Below are 19592 nucleotides of genomic sequence, written 5' to 3'. Positions count from 1 at the left end.
TTCTGCCTTGTTGTCTTACAGTGCACACACCCTGGTTAACTGCTTGAATAATGCTATAATAAAAAAAAAAATCATTTCCATGATCAAATCTTCAGATTCATTATCTTCAAAAGATTAGTTAGGTTTGAGTAATTTGATTCTTAAAAGCTAAAATCCATGTCTTATTATTTTGAGGTGTTTGATTGCTCATAATTGTCCAGTTAGCCAGAATTTTAATTTCATGTTGGTTAAAAAGGATAGGATCTAAAAAGAGCAATTTTGTATCACAAGCTAACCATCAATCTTGGGATATGCAATTTAAGAGAAAACATTTTAAATTTTTCCTTTAAAACGGTCTTTGTTCAAATTTCAGATCAGTAAATGGAGCTCCAAAGCCCTTCTTTTATCCAGGGCTTTGCTAAAAGGAAAGTGCTCTTCATAATGCATTTGCAGAGGCACTAGCCTGCCATGAAGAGGAAATCAAGACTGGACCAAGCCATCCTGTCCTCAATAGCTGCTCAGTTGCTATAATAATAAAATTCTTTTTATTCAGATTTTTGCTATGAAAAAGAACAAAGGATCCCTATTAACCCCAAACCCCAATCAATAGCAAAATGCATAAATAGGAAGAGGTGTCAGAGGGAGCCTAGCTGCTTAAATGGCTAGGCCTTCCCTTCTCATTGTTTATTCTCCAGTGTTTAAATTCACTTCATTTCTGAGTCAAAGGTCAAGCTGAAATTCCTTGTATTTATTTTCACAGTGAAATGGAGCAATCTAAATGCCCTGGTGTTTCAAAGTGATGAATCTTGTTAACACACATCGCAAACAATGTCTTAGGCTTTATTAGAGGTGAACTTTGAAGGAATAGCAGTGTAAAGGTGAGAACATTGTTCCTGTGAGGATTAGAATGCAGTGGCTGCCATTGAATATAAGAATCTGACCCAAGAAAAAAACAAGTAGTTGGGCAGTGTGAAAACCCAATTTAGTTGCCCCAGTAACAGAAATAGCTCATTTTGGTACCTTGGGTGAGGTTGTTAAAAATCTCCTTCTCCTCACAAGAAATGTTGTCATATACTGGACAGTATAACACATTATTTTTACATTATATCACAGAGAGAGAGAGAGAGAGAGAGAGAGAGAGAGAGAGAGAGATCATAATACAATCCAAACTATAACTGTGACACAACTGGAAAACTGGAAATAATCCACATGCAAAGAAGACAACTCAAGAAAGAGAGCCAAGCTACAGACCACTGGTCCATTCCAGGCATATTTGATCCATTCAGGTGGGCAGGGAGGAGCCCCTCTTCCTTGTCCAAGGAACAAATAAATTTGCTTGGTTTTGTGTTTGCCCGCACTGCATGCATAGAGTTCCATCTCTCTCCTCAGTCTCCTGACTCACCAATCATGGTGATGCCCTGGATGAACTGTCGATGCACACCCTTCCACGCATGCATCCTTCTGTCCTCCTCTACTATCTACATGGCAGCGCTGGCCTACTGCCAGCACGCAGGCACAGATATCTTCAGGCATCCAGGCAGTTCGTCACACTGCTCTACACTGCCCAGATGCCATATATGGGTATATTTATTCCCTGGAGCTGAACAGGGGATGAATTATTCAGGGACTATGGGAAGAAATGGGCATCAAGAGGAGTGCCCAGAGCCAATCCCTGTGCTTTCTGTTTGAAACGCTGCATGCGTGCAAAGAACCCTAATGGGCAGGAAGGAACCAAATGGCCAGCTACTGTTCTTAGAATGTCCTTTGAGCAGCAGCAGACACATCGAGAGGAGAAGACTGAAGCCAACTCTACATCACTTTTTTTCTGTAGCAGTGTGTATGTTGCAGCAGCAGCAGCAGCAGCACCTGGCTGAATATGTGGTTGATTATAAATAATTGTCCCCTTCATGGATCACTGCCTTGTTGTGGCGAAGGGGCTTGCGTAACTCAGTGAAGCCATAAGCTATGCCGTGCAGGGCCACCCAAGACGGACAGGTCATGGTGGAGAGTTCTGATGAAATGCAGTCCACTGGAGAAGGAAATGGCAACCCACTCCAGTATTCTTGCCAAGAAAACCCCATGGAATGTAGCACAAGGCTAAAAGATATGACGCTGGAAGATGAGCCCCTCAGGTCGGAAGGTGTCCAATATACTACTGGGGAAGAGCAGAGGGTATTTCCAAGTAGCGCCAGAAAGAGTGAAGCAGCTGGGCCAAAGCTGAAAGGACACTCAGCTGTGGATGTTTCTGGTGGTGAAAAGAAAATCCGATGCTGTAAAGAACAATATTGTTTAGGAACCTGGAATGTAAGATCAATGAATCAAGGTAAGATGGAGGTGGTCAAACATGAGATGGCAAGTTTGAACATCAACATCTTGGGAATCAGTGAACTAAAGATACTGAAGCTGAAGCTCAAATATTTTGGCCACCTAATGCAAAGAAAAAACTCACTGGAAAAGACCCCGATGCTGGGAAAGATTGAAGGCAAAAGGAGAAGGGGACGGCAGAGGATGAGATGGCTAGATAGCATCACTGATGCAATGAATATGAATTTGAGCACACTCCAGGAGACAGCGGAGGACAGGAAGGCCTGGCGTGCTGGTCCATGGGGTCACAAAGAGTCGGATACGACTTAACAACTGAACAACAACATAAATAATTGTGAATTCTGTGTGTGGGCATATGGTGTGAGACTGTGTGTGTGTGTGTGAGAGAGAGAGGGGGGGGGCAGCCAGCAGCTGGCACCAGCCAGAAGGTAGGTTTATTTCTGGACTATTTCAAATAATGCTTCTGTTGCCCTCTGGGGTCTGTAAATTTTTTAATTTATCCTCTGGACTCTGTAATTTATGATGCTTCCCTTGTCTTCGGTGGTCTGCAGATTCTTGTATGATGCTTGCCTTGTTCCCTGGCAGCTGTAAAATTGTTTGCTCTGTGTGTGTGTGTGCGCACATGTGCGCGCGCACATGCGCACTCAGGAGCCCATCTCAAATTCAGACCACACACCAGGGGAAGGTATGTTTCTGAATATTTTGTTAGTGTTGGGGGGGGGGGTATTTTAATGTCTTTGTAAACTCCTTTTTGGAATTGTTTTCTTTTCTTTTGCCTTTTTTTAAACCTCTCTTTTGTGTTTTGACCCTTTTCTTTGTTAAATCTATCTCAAAAACCTTTATTGTTATACCCACCCACACCCACACACACTCAGCTTTGCAGGTATGCTCCCTCACACTTCATCCTGAGTAATCTAGTCCTTCTTACTTCTGAGTAGAAATGTATAAGACTTTTTTTGTACTGTGCTGTTTTTTATTGTTACTTCTGTGTGAAGATAGAGCGGGTAGTTGTGGTGGAGAATAGGATGCTCATGTAAAGAGGTGGATTTTGGATGCTCAGAAGTTGCTGCCCATACTTACTCCTGAGTAATCAGTTCTACTTACTTCTGAGTAAACACGTATAAGCTGGATTTTTGTACTGTGTTGCTTTTCACTGAAGGCATGGAAAGGGGTAGTTGTGGTGGAGATGTTCATGTAAGGAGGTAGATTTTAGATGCTTTGCAATGGCTTGCTGGTGGAACATGTTTATGTGCGCTCAAATGAATGCTTTTGGTGTTGTTCTGTGGGTCAGAGACACCACCCAGCTCTCTGCTATGCACTCCTGGGGTTAAAGTTAATGTGCTTGCCTTGATTTCCTTTTTCTATATGATGAGTTGCTGCTGTACCAGACAAGTGTGAATGCAAAGGAATGCTTTAGTGTGGTGGTGGGATCAGACCTAAATTCTCCCTTGCAATCATGGTCTCTAGTTCCCCTTGTGCACTGGGTTGCTGTTAAGTTAAAAATACTGCTTTTCTGTGTTATACTGTGCAGATTCCACGATGACAACCACCACCTTATAGCAATCATGATCCCTCCTAGGATTTTTTGCAATCCCATGCATTTCATTCAAAAGTAAGTCCCACTTTGTTCTATGCAGTTTACTGTTACATGATTGTGCATAGGTGTCAGGACTCAGGAGCGCCCTAGCTGCCTCTTATAGTCACCTCCAATAGCCAACTCAAGACACAGATGAAAAGGATTCTTTTCAAAGCTTTATTCCTTTTACAACTTAATGACTCTTTCAGATGCTAATCACCAGCGACTAAGCAAGGAACAGCCCTGGGGAAAGATACCAGAGTAGCCTAAGCTCCAGGTAAGGCAGTTGGTCCCTGTTTGAAGAAGAATCATGGGAACACCCTGAACTTATGGGCTAGGGAGAGATCCTCCCTCTTTCCCTTGGGTCCTCAGGACACGACCATTGCTTGCGCGCCAAACAAGCGCTATGCCTCTTTTCTGCGCCCTCCATCTGTCATCGCTCCCTGCATCAGTGCCGAGGGTCCAGCAAGCCCCCCTCCAGTGCTCTCTCGCTGCCAGGGTCACTATCTATCCCAGGAATGCTGGCAGGAGGAATCTCTGCCAGCTGCTGTGCTTGTGAGAGATGAGCAAGCTCCTCTCCCATGGATTGCTGTTCCTCCTCAGAATCAGAACTGCTCTGGGGTCCTATTGCTCAGTTTCCACCCTGACAATAGGACTGAGAGCCTTTTACTGTGAGTAAACTCTTTTTCTTTTCCCAGGGCTGAAAGCTTTGGTGCCAGACTCCTTGTCCAAGGGGTGGTATGTCTAACTGGGGGACAGCGGTGGCCGTAAGGCAAGGGTGTTGAACCTCAAGCCCATGGGTTTGCCCGGGGTCCCAATCCAGCCTTCTGTGGTTCCCCAGATGTCCCTGTCCCCTCCCCTGGCTCATCCCTTTCCTCCGACTGCCAATCATTTGGTGGTTTCCCAGCTTGTGTAAGGGTGACGCACTTTTGCTTCCTGCACAGAACCAATTCTGTTTCTCCAGACACCTTTTTCTCCCTTTTTTGTTGTTCTTGCTCAGAACACCTTTTTAAAGGCTGAGTTTTGCTGGGGTCAAACTCCTTGTCCGAAAGGGGGGGGGTGCATAACTGGAGGATTGGTGTGCCTGTAACCGGTTGTGGAAGCCATACATCTTTTGTTCCTAGCAGAGATCCAAGTGTGACAGCAGTACCCCCACCCCCGCTTCTGAACCAAGGTAAGGCCTATTCTCCCATATAATTAATTGTAATGCATTGACTGAGTGTGCTTACACCCTGCAAGGGAGGAGGTTGGGTTAGTAGCAACCTAGATGTAGTTGGCTTTGCCTCTGGTGACCCCTCGACTCCACTTCTGGTGACCCTTCCTCCGCCCCACCAGCCAGAGTGGCCATCAGCCACCGCTGGTCAAGTCACACGTATGCATTGTAAGGTCAAGGACCTAAGCATGCCGAAAACATTCTAGAAAACATTTCCGCATTTTACAAATGGGAAATTCTGAGGGTGAGACACTAGTCCTAGGCAATCACTAAATTAATAGTAGAGAGCTCAAAACAGATGCAGAGCGGATAATTCGAGGAAGTGAGCCTTCACATGCTCAGGTCAAGATACATGAAAGCATTATTTAGTAAAGATATTAAACACAGGAAACTGTTGCTTGCATTATTCACCATCATCATAAGGGAGGTGGGAGTGGAGTGAGCCATGTGTCGCAGAGGGGAAAAATATATATATCCACAAGGGCCAGTGAGAAAGAAGACTGAATTGCACTAGTGTGTTTGAATGTTCCAAACGTTCTGTTACTCCAGACCCTTTAAAGGGACAAATGAGGCACCTTAGAGCCTGCCTCTCAGAGCCTGCTTCTTAGCTTGCTTCTGTCATGGCAGGAGGTGGGGACAGAAGTCCAGGGCCCCACTCAGCAGAATGTGTCCTTCAAACTCAGCAGGGCAGCCATGTGTCGACATCAGTGAAGGAACACACATTCCCATCAAAAGATGGGCTGGGTGAAGGTATCAGACAGTCCAGAGTCTAAAACTACTTAACTGCAGCACTATTTCCCTGGCATTGCTGCTGGATATGGCTGTGTTGCCAGGACATCTGCAAAAAGGCCATTCCACCCACCCCCATATTCAAGGCATTTCTGTCCACAAAGTTTGTGTGTTTTAAATTAAGTCTGTTCATCACTGAAATTGACCAATGTTTGTATTGCACCCATCTGCAGAAACCTTTATCCAGCCAGTGCCTAAGATCAGCTTTTAGCCTTCCATATGAACTTTAGGGTGGCTGCACAGATGAGGGCCCCACATTATATAAATAGGAAGTAGCATGAAACAAGGGAGTGCCAATCATTTGGAAGAGATTCATAAATATGGGACATTTGTTCTGGGATAAATATAAGCACTTTCAGCTAAACAATTACCCAAATGTCAGGCAAAAGCAAGTAAATTGTCCATCAATCTTTGTAGAAGCCCTCTTCCCTCTGGGCCAAAAGTCAGGGGGAAGTCTAACACTCTCTTTGAGAGACTCCCAGCTGAATCCACAGCATTCAACTCACATTTATGTTCTACAAATAATGTGTCAAAAACTACTTGGAGACCAAGAGAGACAACAAAGGAAGGAGACCACAAATGTTAGGACTCGGTGACAGCACAAAGCTGAAGCCAACTGCTGCAGCCCTCTCAGACACAAGGCCCTGGGCTTTATTACAAGTTGCGGGTCTTCCTTGACGTGGCTAGTGCAGCCGTTAGGTTGCTGGCATCCAGTCCAAGTCAAGCATTTAACAGCATCAGCCTGTTATTACATGACCAGTAAGGTAAGCTGTGACTCAAGTGTCTGGACTGACAGGTAATAATCATCTCCATTACACATGATGAGTAACTGGCTCAATGAAACAACCTGGAAAAAGCTGCAGGAAACCTCATTGACTCTGGATTCCAAAAGGGGAAATGTCTTTTTACACATCCTGAAGAGGTTGCTAAAAATTGCGCCTGGGGGAAAAGCCAAATGTTCACCTGAAGAAAGATGCTTGGTTGTACCTTGGAAGACAAAGTGATCTTGATAGACTGGAGTGCTGGGCAGAAAACAACAGAATGAAATTTAATAGGGATAAATGCCAAGTTTTGCACCTAGGAAAACGAAACCAAATGTACAGTTACAAGATGGGAGATACTTGGCTCAACAACATTACAAGCAAGAAGGATCTTGGAATTGTTATAGATCACAACTGGATAGGAGGCAACAATGTGATGTTGCTGCAAAAAAAGGCAAATGCTCTTTTGGGCTGCATTAATAAAGCATAGCTTCCAAATCCTGGGAAGTACTAGTTCCCCTCTACTCAGCACTGGTTAGGCCTTATCTGAAGTACTGTGTCCAGTTCTGGGCACTACACTTTAAGAAGGATGCATGCAAACAAGCTGGAGAGGGTTCAGAGGCGGGCAACAAAGATGATCGGGGACTGGAGACAAAGCCCTATGAAGAGAGACTGAAAGAACTGGGCATGTTTAGCCTTGAGAAGAGAAGACTGAGGGGAGATAGGATAGTGCTCTTCAAGTACTTGAAAGGTTGTCACAGAGAGGAAGGCCAGGATCTCTTCTCGATCATCCCAGAATGCAGGACATGGAATAATGGGCTCAAGTTATAGGAAACCAGATTTCGGCTGAACATCAGGAAAAATGTCCTGACTGTTAGAGCAGTACGACAATGGAACCAATTCCCTAGGGAGGTGGTGGGCTCTCCCACGCTGGAGGCATTCAAGATGAGGCTGGACAGCCGTCTGTCAGGGATGCTCTGACTTGGATTCCTGCACTGAGCAGGGGGTTGGACTCGATGGTCTTATAGGCCCCTTCCAACCCTACTATTCTATGATTCTATGATTCCATGATTTGATAATGCAGGTGATTGTAGATGACCATTAGTCAAGTGGCATCTTCACACAATGGTGTGGAAGTGTGTGGGGAGCTGCTTGCAGGGAGTGTCTGCTCACAGGGTGAAAATAATTCTGTCACACCTCTGCATTTGACAGGAAGCTGGAGAAGCAGAAGAATGGTAAAATTCTATCACCACTGGAGGTGGACACTATAGATGATCACATAGTTGCATGCCAGTTGTGGTAACTGCTTGATAAATGGTTGTCTGCTTCCATACATAGGAAGTTCTGTGGTATAAGGTAATAGGAAGTGGCCACATACCAGGGTAAGCTATTTTGCCTGTCTAGTCCAATATTGACTATTCTGACTGGGAGATCTCCACAGTCTCAGACAGGTCCTTGGTCTCCACTTATTTACATTTAGGCTGCATGCTTCCCCCAGCAACTCTACAGCTAAACTGGTGAAAAGGGTACTTCAAGGGAGCAGGGACCAAATAGTGTGTGCATTTGGGGGTGGGGATGTTGCACTACAGTTGCTGCTGTGGAGTATGCCCCACTGGGGATCCACACTTCTGTCACCACCACCACCCCCTGAATTTGCTGCTGAAATTCATCACAGCAGCAACAAAGATTTCCAGGAGCACAATCCTGCTTCCAACCAAGGCCTGTGCTCCCACAGAATCACACAGAATAGTAGGGTTGGAAGGGGCCCACAAGACCATCGAGTCCAACCCCCCACTCAATGCAGGAATCCAAGTCAGAGCAAAGCCTACATCATGGGAGAGCCCACTACCCCCCTAGGGAATTGGTTCCATTGTCGTACTGCTGTAACAGTCAGGAAGTTTTTCCTGACGTTCAGCCGGAATCTGGCTTCCTGTCACTTGAGCCCATTATTCCATGTCCTGCACTCTGGGATGATCGAGAAAAGATCCTGGCCTTCCTCTCTGTGACACCCTTTCAAGTACTTGAAGAGCGCTATCCTATCTCCCCTCAGTCTTCTCTTCTCATGCTAAACAAGGCTAAACATGCCCAGTTCTTTCAGTCTCTCTTCATAGGGCTTTGTTTCCAGTCCCCGATCATCTTTGTTGCCCGCCTCTGAACCCTCTCCAGCTTGTTTGCATGCATCCTTCTTAAAGTGCAGTGCCCAGAACTGGACACAGTACTCCAGATGAGGCCTATTCAGTGCTGAATAGAGGGGAACTAGTACTTCCTGGGATTTGGAAGCTATGCTTCTATTAATGCAGCCCAAAAGAGCATGTTTTTGTTTTGGCAGCAACATCACATGGTTGGCTCATATTCAGCTTGTGATCGACAACAATTCCAAGATCCTTCTCACTTGTAGTGTTGTTGAGCCAAGTATCCCCCATCTTGTAACTGTACATTTGGTTTCTTTTTCCTAGGTGCAGAACTTGGCATTTATCCCTATTAAATTTCATTCTGTTGTTTTCTGCCCAGTGCTCCAGTCTATCAAGATCACTTTGAATTCTGTTTCTGTCTTCCAGGGTATTAGCTATCCTGCCCAATTTTGTGTCATCTGCAGATTTGATCAGCATTCCCCGTATACCCTGTTTCCAAGCAAAATTGCCAATTCTTTGCCACCTCCTCAGCAAAGTTGGCAGCAGTGGAGGGGGCCATTTGGCCACAAAAAAAGGCCTGGGTGTGTCACATACGGCCTGCGAGCCATGGATAGGTCCCTCTGGCTCCACCCAAGGACTATTACTGGTCCACACAGGGGTCAGAACAGTCCCTGGGCAGCCTGACATTCACAAAATCTTCTGCATGGAAGCACCCTACAGTTAGTGGCGGATGCTTACAGCAGGGAAATCGTCATGTGAGAAGCAGGTGCTAACTAGAGAAAGGTTTCATTAATAATCAGTGGTGCAGTGTTAATATTTGGCATCTCTGTTGTGGTGTGTGATCCTTGTTTACAGGAGATGATGTAATTTAGCAGTAAGAATGTAAAGTGGGAAATCCCCTATCCAGATCTCATATCCTCCAATAGCTAGGTGGCCTTAGCTATATCTTTCTCAGGCTATATCTAGAGGCTAGATCAGCCTCTATCTTCAATAAGGGCATAAGAAATGATATTGCAATAATGGCATAATAAATTAGATTGTCATAGGAACATAGGCAGCTGCCTTAGACCAAGTCAGACCATTGGCTCATCTAGCTTAGTACTGTCTATATGCCTCAGCAGGGGCAGGCAGAAGGTAGATCTTCAGATGATTTGGACTTCAGCTCTCAGAAACTCCTGTCATCAGGGCCAATGGTCTGAAATACAGGGAGTTGAAATCCAAAACATCGGGAGATCTACCTTCTGCCCACCCCTGCTCTGCAGCAGCTCTCCAGACAAGCGTCTTACCCAGACCTGCCTGGAGATGTCGGGGACTGAATGTAGGACCTTCTGCATGCAAAGCAGGTGCTCTACCATGAGCCTGTTGTAAGGGTAACTGAGATAATCTATGTAAAACAAGCATCGAACACTCCCAAAGTGCTCTGTTAATACTAATTATGTCTCCTCCTCCTCAATTTCATGGCAAAGCCATGTGGATAAGAGGGTAGCATGAAAATTAAATGGTCCAGATGCTTGGGGCTCACTCTTGTTGTGGATTTGATGATTCATATCTGATTCACCCTGGGTGGGGCAGAATTAATTAACATTTGTAAAATACCTGGTCAGAAAGGTGCTGCAGATGAGCATGGCATTATTATGTTATTAGTCATTACTGTGTCATTTCACTCCTCCTAGGCAGTCCTCATTACATATATCTTCATCACTTGTACACCAGCGGAGACACCTCTTTGCTCGTGGCCTCTGAAGCTTAGCAGCAGCAAGCCTGTAACGCGACTGCCTTTGCTTCCTCCCAAACTTGCCTTGTGGTGCAGCAGCATTGGAGGGCTGCTCCGGTATGAGGGCTATTATCAGCCCTATTATTATGAGGGCTGCTCCAGTATGAGGGCTGAAGACTCCTAGCGGGAGGCTGGCCAAAATTCATTCTGGCATCTGTACAAGTCTAACTTATTTTTCTTGAATAATCTGATCGTGGGTTTTCTGTGGCTTCGTTTTTCTACTCACATATTCGCCAAAGAAGGAAAGAGGAGGATTCCAGGGCTCTGAATAAGGATACGCCATTTGTTAAAAAACAAAACAAAAAAACATTTAACTGTTCTTGTCTCTCTTCTGTTCCCCTCTATGGCTGTGTACACCACGAGGCACAGTAGATTTCACTGGCTCTTGGCCATGTGTTTTGCAGAGCTTCAAGTGGGAATGTTGCTGTCCATAATATATGTTTCAACCAGCATAAATCTAACCCTCCGTAATGTTGACCATCTACTGATCATTCTATCATGTCTCCTCTGAGCATAAGTGCCAAAGTGAGAAGCCAAAATGGTGGTATGTCCCTTCACTCTGCCCTTGGCCCAGGTTTGGTTTGGGCTTCTGGTCTATGCTTTGTGTGTAGGATGGTATAAGACAGATTCTGCCCCATGTGCCAGTGGGGTTGTGTTCACAAGTGGGGGGTTACTTCTTTCCATTGTGCAGGGGTCGGCAATGTGTTCTTCAGTTCCAAGATTCCTCTTGAAAGGATAACATTACCCAAAAGATGGAAATCAATTTGTCATTATTGCTCACTGAAACAAATATCACCAGAAGGTAGGAGATACTAGAGTGCTGCTGGTGAATGTGTAAAACCATTTCAGTGACATCACGAATCTGACTCAGGGCCCTGAGTCATATTTCATTTTCAGCAAACAATTCTAGTAGATCTTGGAATTAGGACAAGTCTGCTCTTATATGCCAAGTATTCCAGCCAGTTGGCTGTTAGGGTTACCAACAAACCAGAAATAATTTTTTAGGTCAGACAGTTTTATGGGGGTCTGGCACAGCACTTGCCGGAAAAGAGAAAGGAAAGCCATTTTCCCCACCTCTGTCCACTTTTTCTATCCCGATTTATTTATTTTCTTTAAAGCATATTTACCCAGCTCTTTAGCCAAAAGAGGCTCCCAGAGTGGCTTGGAAAGATTTGTAATAAGACAGTTTCTGCCCTTAGGTTTACAATCTAAAAGACATGACAGAAAAGGAAAAAGGATTGGGATGGAGGAAGAAGAAAAAACAGACTCAGACACTAGTTCTTACTTACAAAGTGCTTGTAAGTGTTCTTTCTGGCAGAGAGGAGGGAACAAAGCTCCCTGCAGCTGCTGCTTCTCTTGCCAATGGATGAGGATAGGTTTCCATGATGTTCTTCCCAGGAGGCCAGGGGCACAGCCTCCCAGTGGCCAAGGGCAGAGGGCAGAGTGTGCTGCCTTCCAGCTCTGCAGACCTGGGGCAACAGACAGCTGGAGCTCTTGTGCACACGCTCAGTCATTTCATACAGATGTGGAGCGGGCAAGGGGAGCCAACCAGGAAGCGTGCATACATGGCTCCATGCTACCTGGGCAAAAGGTAGAAATAGCCACTGCAGTCAGTGGTATTCTGCATGTACTTTTTGTCCTTGCTTTGCATTTGTGACAGTTGTAGTTTGGATTGTATTGATTGTATTGATCTGTTTGGGCCTGGTGCCATGTGTGAATGGTATTGCTTGGTGGTGTCACCAAATGCCGTACACCTTAGATGACTGGAGCATTTTCTGTAGGCTATGCCCATTACTGTCAGGCCCAATCCTGGCCTCATCCCTTTACTGACAGGTCACATCCCTTTGCCCTGCTGTGTCCCACCTGCTTGTCCCACCACCAGCCTCTGGGCCTGGTCCCTCTCAGGAGACCACATTGGTTATTTCAGCTGTTGACAACCCTATTAGCTATTGCTAACCTTACACAAACCAAATCATGACATAGCTTTGAACTTTCAAAACACTATGTTTCTAAAATGCACTGACTTCCTGCATCATTTTTATTTGCCATTTGGTTTCTGAGCTGTTCAGAAGTACGTTGCTATGTTGTCAAACTTCTCTTCTCCACAATCATGATATTCAGAAATTCCCTTTAAAACTGAGACATGGGGATTCTCAGTGAAGGACCTCAACTCCAAGGCACAGCAAAGTCCCCTCAGATACTACATTTAGCTGAGGGGCACAATGTCCTCCTCTGCCACAGTGAGTTCCATCTGAACACAGTGGCAGAACCAGAACCAGTGCTGGCTCCAGGTTTTGGTGGCCCCTTGGTCAAGACACCTTCCATGGGCCCCCACCCTCAGTGAGTCTATCTTCTCACCACCATTGTCACCAGCTGCTTTTGCTCCTCCTCCTCCTCCTTTTTCTCATCATTGTTACCCCTTGCTTGCTTGATGGGCGGACAGCCAATGAGCAACTAGGCAGTGGCATCTACTGCTCCTCCTTCTCACCACCACCATTGTCTGGGCCAGAGTGAGAGGCAGGTAAACAAGCAGGTTGCAATGATGAAAAGGAGGTGCAAGTCTGGGGAGCTGTATCAGCAGGCCCCTGATGGAGTGTGGGCCCTCGGTAGGTGCCTACCCTTGACGCCGGCCCTGAACAGAACTATACCTGTCTCATGTAAAACCATAGCACTTTTGGCACAGCCACTGAAGGACGCGTTGAAGCCCAGTATAGGGAGATTTTTACATCCAAAGACGCCTTTTCTGCTGCAGATAAATGGGAAGCATCTCAGGAACACATACATACACCACGCCATGCCGAGAGCATTCCCAGTAAGTATTATTGACATTGCGACCCAACGTTGTAGGGTCCCAGTGCTGCCCCACCAATCAGAGCTGAATTCACTTTCACCTGTGTGTGAGAGAGACCCATCCCGACTTGGTTGGTTTTACATAAATCTGTTGCTGAAGGAATATTCTGCTCAATTGAAAACATTTTTAGCTTTTTCTTTCATTTGATCTTTCTGCAACATACTTTTCATATTAATCTTGGCATTTCTCTCCCATCTGGTTTCAACTTTGATTAGAAACTTGAAGTTCAACTTTAGCACTTTGCAACAGAGAAATGGGGATCCTAAAGCAATTTAACCCCTTCAGCAATTTCTTCAGTAGGGTTCCCAAAATATTTGGGCATCTATATGTATTGCCAAAGACCTGTTTGGTTTTTGTTTTGTTTGAGCAAAGCCAACTGAAATAATCATATATGAAAGGTAGGAAAAGGGGGGAAATGGTAGTGCAAAACTATTAACCCTGTTGTACAGGAGAGGAACAAAGATTGACAAGGGCACTGTGTATACCAGAGCCAGGAGAGAATGCACAGCTAAGGTACAATAAATTTGAAATAATTATTTAAATCACAGCAGGAAAAAAAGGAAAATCATGTTTATGAGATGAAGACACAATACATAAATCAGAGGAAAATAAAGGCACACTATATATAAATTAATTTTGGAGAAAATATAATGCAGTGATTAAATAAAAAGTAAAATGTGGAACAACTTGGATTCAGACATAAAGTGAGATGGCTCTTACATGCAAGGCTTACAACATGCAAGAATGTAGCCCTTTATAAAACCCTATATTTCCTCCTAGCCTTCCACCAGCCCTCTGCTTAAAGCATTCCTAGCTGTATAGCAGTTTGGCTGAAAGATTTGGGAAGAAGGGCTTATAGCTACCTATAAGTTATGATTTTGGCAGCAAACCATAACTTTTTTCTCCTTTTTTAAAAATGGGGGAAAATAGGGGGGCAGGGGCAACAGTAGGAGATGGGGGGGCAGAACCCTGTATTAGAAGTCCTGGGAAATGAAAGGAAAGGAACTAAAAGGAAGAAAAAAAGAAAAGAAACCATTGAAATCTAGGTTTCAAAGCTGGCCACAAACTATAAATCTAATTCATGAAAAAGCTAGCTCTGGGTTGGATCCAGACTTAGTCACACTTAGAATAGACACATTGAAATCAATGGGACATAAGTTAGCTATGACTAACTTAAGTTTCATTGATTTATTGAGTCTGTAATAATGAAAGAGGGTGTTTGTCCATCTATCCGTCCATCAACATCACTGTGCCAAGACTGTGAAAGCTAGACACCTGAAACTTGGCATACAAACTCAAGGCTTCTAGGGGTGTGTGCCTCAGTGTTGTTTTGGGTTTTTTTAATGCATTAATTAATTTAAATTAATTTTAATGTGTCTATGTGCCTGAAGCCTCTAATAACATCTTCAGACTTACCTAACTAGCACATAACTTTGCAGTCCTTACACTTTGAAGCCAGGGGAGATTAGTAGGCTGAGGGACAGTTATACACGTGCCCCTCTGCCCTACTGTGGGGCAGCCCCCCACAGGAGAATGGAGTGGACAGACCCCTCCCTTGGGGCTACAAGGGTGCAGTATGGCAGATGCCATGCCTAGGGGTGCCAGCGAGCATACCTACACTGTCAGACAGGGAGGCACAATGTGTCCCACACTGACAACTGTTAAGTTTGCTTGAAGGTTTCACCTTACCAAACTTAGGGCTATTCCAACCCATGAGAAGCTGGGTTCATTCCCTAGTCATAATTAAAATTGTGTTCTGTATTGGTAGATGGCAAGGGGTGTGGGGGGGGGCGGAGATGTGATTCATTGCGCCGCTTTTTTTTTTTACTTCCCTGAAACAGCTTCCCATTTTCTTGAGACAACTGACATGATCCTAGGGGTCTTATCAAGATACATACTGACACAGAGATATTGGAAGTATCCAACTTTGAACCTTTTCCATATAGGTCCATTGCCTGGCAGTTTGACCAAGGTCTGGTCATCATAATAACCATTTATATGTCTCCCCCTTGTTGCTGAATTCTGAGGACCAGGCTGAGAGAAATCTTTGTCCTCCCTTTGAACAGGAAACAGACAGCCATGCTGTTCATGAGGCAACCCAAAATTTCTTCCATTCCATCCCAAAGCTGCATAGGCCTCATTGCCAGTATCCCTGAACCCCCAGAATAGGACTTAAGTAACAACTACTCAACAAGTATGCTGCAGCATAGGTGTACCAGCTACACACATATATAGACTGGCCACCAAATTTTGCCCAAAGTGGCATTTGAGGCAAAATATCCGTAAGAACTTTACAGGAAGCTAAAAGAATGTCAATACGATTAATAAAATCCCTCAACACACATCTCTAAAGTTGCCACTAAATTTCACCTACTGCAAAACAGTAAGTTGGAGGGTCCTCCTCAGGGGGAAATATCTGAAGAATTTCAACAGAAGTTAAAAGAGTTTTAATACATGTAGTGGAATTTCTTAAAGGGGTTTCACACATCTCTAGCATGAAACAGAAGCTGTGATACAGAAACAGGTGGTGCCCTGATAGTAAAGGAGGAGCAACAGAGACCTTCCTATGTGAGATATTACTGTGACTCACATTTTATTACCAGGTGCCATTAGTTGTGTTTAATTTGTCAGGAGGTGCTGCTGATGCAAGAGCTGGAAGCCTACAACTCTGTACTAAGGCTGGCTGAAAGTTATCAGAAGGAACCTGCCCCACTATAAGGTGGCAGCAACAGCAGCACTTGTGTAGACACCCACCACTGGGGGCCACCATTATTTCCCAGTGTCAGGGCTGGACTGTGCACAGCAGTCTGGAGAAAGTCAGGCACTAGGAACTGTGAGTCAGGATGGAAGAATAATCAGGACTGGAGGCCAAACCAGGAGGCAGGCCCAAAGAGTAAGTCCAGAAATGAAAAACAAGCCCAAGATTGCTAGACCTCATTGCTCAAGTACAAATCAGCTTCAACACGAATCTCTTTATGCCCAGAAGGATCCGGTTGCCAGCCTGAGTGAGGAGTCGGTCCAGGTATGGAAGGTTCTTTGCTAAAAGGCTACAATTATTCGCTTCACCACATGGGGCAGTGGTCAGAAGTTCCTGACATCCAGAACCACACTCTCTCTCACCAGCGAACTATGCTACATGTTGATCAGTGGAGGCTGGTGGCTCCGATTTTGTTGGGGTATAAATCCATTCTGGGTTTTGGTCAGAACCAGCCAGAACTCTAAAGGAGCTATCTGAGGTGCTGAACCCATTTTGAGGGGTAAGGTTCAGTACTTTGGATAGCTCCTTCAGAGTTCAGGCTGATTCTAACTGAAACCCAGAATGGATCCACAGCCTCACCGAAATCAGAGTCACCAGCCTCCACTGGTGTTGATGTAGCATAGCATAGAAGTGGTTGTTGGGTTGGAGAAGAATAGAGGAGTACTGCTATCTTACAGGTGGATAGGTTCCCCTGCCTCAATTTCATGCTCCTACCCCACAAAACCATGAAAATGCTGCCCAATTTTCACTTCCTGTGAATGGGGTAACGGGGTATTTTGGGCTGAGCCTTTCTGTTCACAGCTTTCCCATCTGATCTGAACAGCTATCCCACAGCTCTCTGTTACTGAGAAGTTCAGGCATGATGGACTTCACACATGCATTTTGTGTAACTGTGCCTAGCTCATCGTCTAATACATCTTCGTTCTAGCACAGGTTGTGTGGGTAGCTGGGAGCAAAAAGGATCCTGATGGTAGGATGCTAACTACCTGCCTTTATGGTCACTGAAGGTCATGACCTACATGTCCTCTACTGTAACTCAATCAATAGGAAGTGCCCTCATGCAAGTGGGAAATCAGTGGGAACTCTGGATAAGTTCAAACGTCTTCCTGACCTCTTACTCATCACTCTAGTGAAGCAACCCATGAAGTAAACTACAAATTGGCCAGTCTTAAGCCTTGGTGGGAAATACGACCCAATACTAAAGTATCTTCACTTCCAGATACATCAGCAGGCTGAGTACCCTTCATGGTCTCTTTTGTTCTAAGAACCTCTACCATGGAAGAGGCTTTTCCCATGGAAGTCAGGCTTTTTGTCAGGCTAAATCAGCCAGCCCAAACTCAAACAAGAAGCCAAGAACCTAAGGAAGGTTTCTATTCATCCTCCAGAACCAAGCCATTGAACCATGTTTGGCCTCATCCTGAGTATGCCCCCAAATCATTGCTACCTTTGTGCTCTTCACCTGAACTTTATAATTCCCCAGGAATCCAACCATCTTTGAGGAAAATTGGTCTTCCACAGAACTCAATGCACTGAGATGCACTGTTGCATGGCTCTAAGACACCCCCCTCCCTCAGGGTTCACCTGGCAAGCTGCTAGTCCCATATTATCAGCCCCCGGCACTATCTCTCTCAAGTATTCTGGAGCAAAACCCACATTTCCAGGACTAGAGTTTTCCTCTCTTCACTTGCACCACTTTGCTGCCTTGTATCCCCAGACAGCTCCACTGCCTTATACACTTAGATAGATCTTCACAGCCTGTGACGCATCCACTGTAGTATTTAGGCAACAGCCATCTCAGTGGTGCTGCTCAATCACTCTGGGAATGCAGCCAGATTCCTGGGATTCCTTGGAGACCACTGCGTATGTGACCACAACATCGGGGCCACTGACATCTTGTGTGTGCGTCACTCAGGATCCAAAAAGCCCATGTCTCATGGTGGAAAGTAAGCAGTGTGACTGAAACACCACTGCTTTATGTCCTCATTTACCCCCTAGTGGACAAACTTTGTCCAATGACATTGTACTAGGTTTGGCATGATCTTGGGCCAGGCGCATCCAACATGCCATCCTGTCAGCACTCACCACTGGAGTTTGCTATTAGATGGAATGATTCTTTCCGAAAAGATTGAATAGCATTCAGATAACCAATCCCCACTCAGATCATTGCTGAAATCTTATTCGTAACCATTATAAACCAGTATTCACTTTCCAGTAGTGGCCAGGAAAATGCATCTGGAAGCTTAAAAGAAGGTTTGATGGTAATAGTTTCCCCCTTTTTTTTGTCGCCCGTATACGCTATTTAATTAATTATTTATTTCATTTCTATACCGCCCAATAGCCAAAGCTCTCTGGGCGGTTCACAAAAATTAAAACCAACAAGCACACAGTAAAACAATATAAAATATAAAAGCATTAAAACCACAATATAACAATACAACCACAATAAAACCAACGTAAAAGCTAGCAGCAATGCAAAGATTCAAAATACAAATTTAAAACAGCAAAGCTAAAAGTCTAGAAAGCTCAAATGCCTGGGGAAATAAAAAGGTCTTCACCTGGCACCAGAAGGAATATAATGTAGGTGCAAGGCGAACCTCACTAGGGAGCTCATTCCACAGCCGGGGTGCCACCGCAGAAAAGGCCCTCCTCCTAGTAACCACTCGCCTCACTTCCTTTGGCAGGGGCTCACGGAGAAGGACTGCTGAGGATGATTTTAAGGTCTGGACAGGCAGATATGGGAGGAGACAATCCTTCAGATAACTTGGCCCCAAGCCATTTAGGGCTTTGAATGTTAATACCAGCACTTTGAATCGGACCCAGAAATGGACTGGCAGCCAGTGCAGCTGGAAAAGTACTGGCATAATATGAGCTCATTAACCAGTCCCTGTTAACAATCTTACTGCCCTATTTTGGACTAGCTGAAGTTTCTGGACCATTTTCAAAGGCAGCCCCACATATAACGCATTGCAGTAATCCATACAAGAAGTTATCAGAGCGTGGATAACTGTAGCTAGGCTATCTCTGTCCAGATAAGGGCGTAGTTGGTATACTAGCCTAAGCTGATCAAAAGTGCTCCATCACTTCAAGTGACAGTTCTGGGTCCAAGAGCACCCCCAAACTATGAACCTGATCCTTTAGGGGGAGTGCAACCCCCTCCAGAACAGGTTGAATATCACCTAGCCGGGCAGATGAATCACCTACTAACAGTACCTTCATCTTGTCTGGATTGAGTTAAAGTTTATTTGCCCTCATCCAGTCCATTACCGTGCCCAGACACTGATTCAGATAGCCACTGCCTCACCTGGTTTTGATGAGAAAGAGAGGTAGAGCTGGGTGTCATCCGCATATTGATGGCACCTCAGCCCACACCTCCGGATAACCTCCCCCAGCGGTTTCATGTAGATGTTAAACAGCATAGGGGATAAAATAGAGCC

At 45.0% G+C, this 19592-nt stretch overlaps 1 long non-coding RNA gene across 1 annotated transcript in view; it reads left to right on the top strand.

Annotated features, from left to right (window-relative positions):
* Positions 1-13946, top strand: part of LOC146348607 (uncharacterized) — a 35353-nt gene extending 21407 nt beyond the window's left edge. Inside the window, exons 2-5 of the long non-coding RNA XR_014790678.1 lie at positions 3836-3916; positions 4090-4157; positions 5008-5054; positions 10449-13946. This is a non-coding gene — a long non-coding RNA (uncharacterized LOC146348607). The remainder of the gene's footprint in view (positions 1-3835; positions 3917-4089; positions 4158-5007; positions 5055-10448) is intronic.
* Positions 13947-19592: the final 5646 nt, after the last annotated feature.

This window comes from Heloderma suspectum, chromosome 4 (assembly GCF_057233095.1).
Source record: "Heloderma suspectum isolate Gila_16-S chromosome 4, 16-S_ref, whole genome shotgun sequence".
In the NCBI taxonomy this organism is placed as follows: domain Eukaryota; kingdom Metazoa; phylum Chordata; class Lepidosauria; order Squamata; family Helodermatidae; genus Heloderma; species Heloderma suspectum.
Note: the sequence above shows the minus strand (reverse complement) of the source record. Positions and strands in the feature narration are given on the sequence as shown.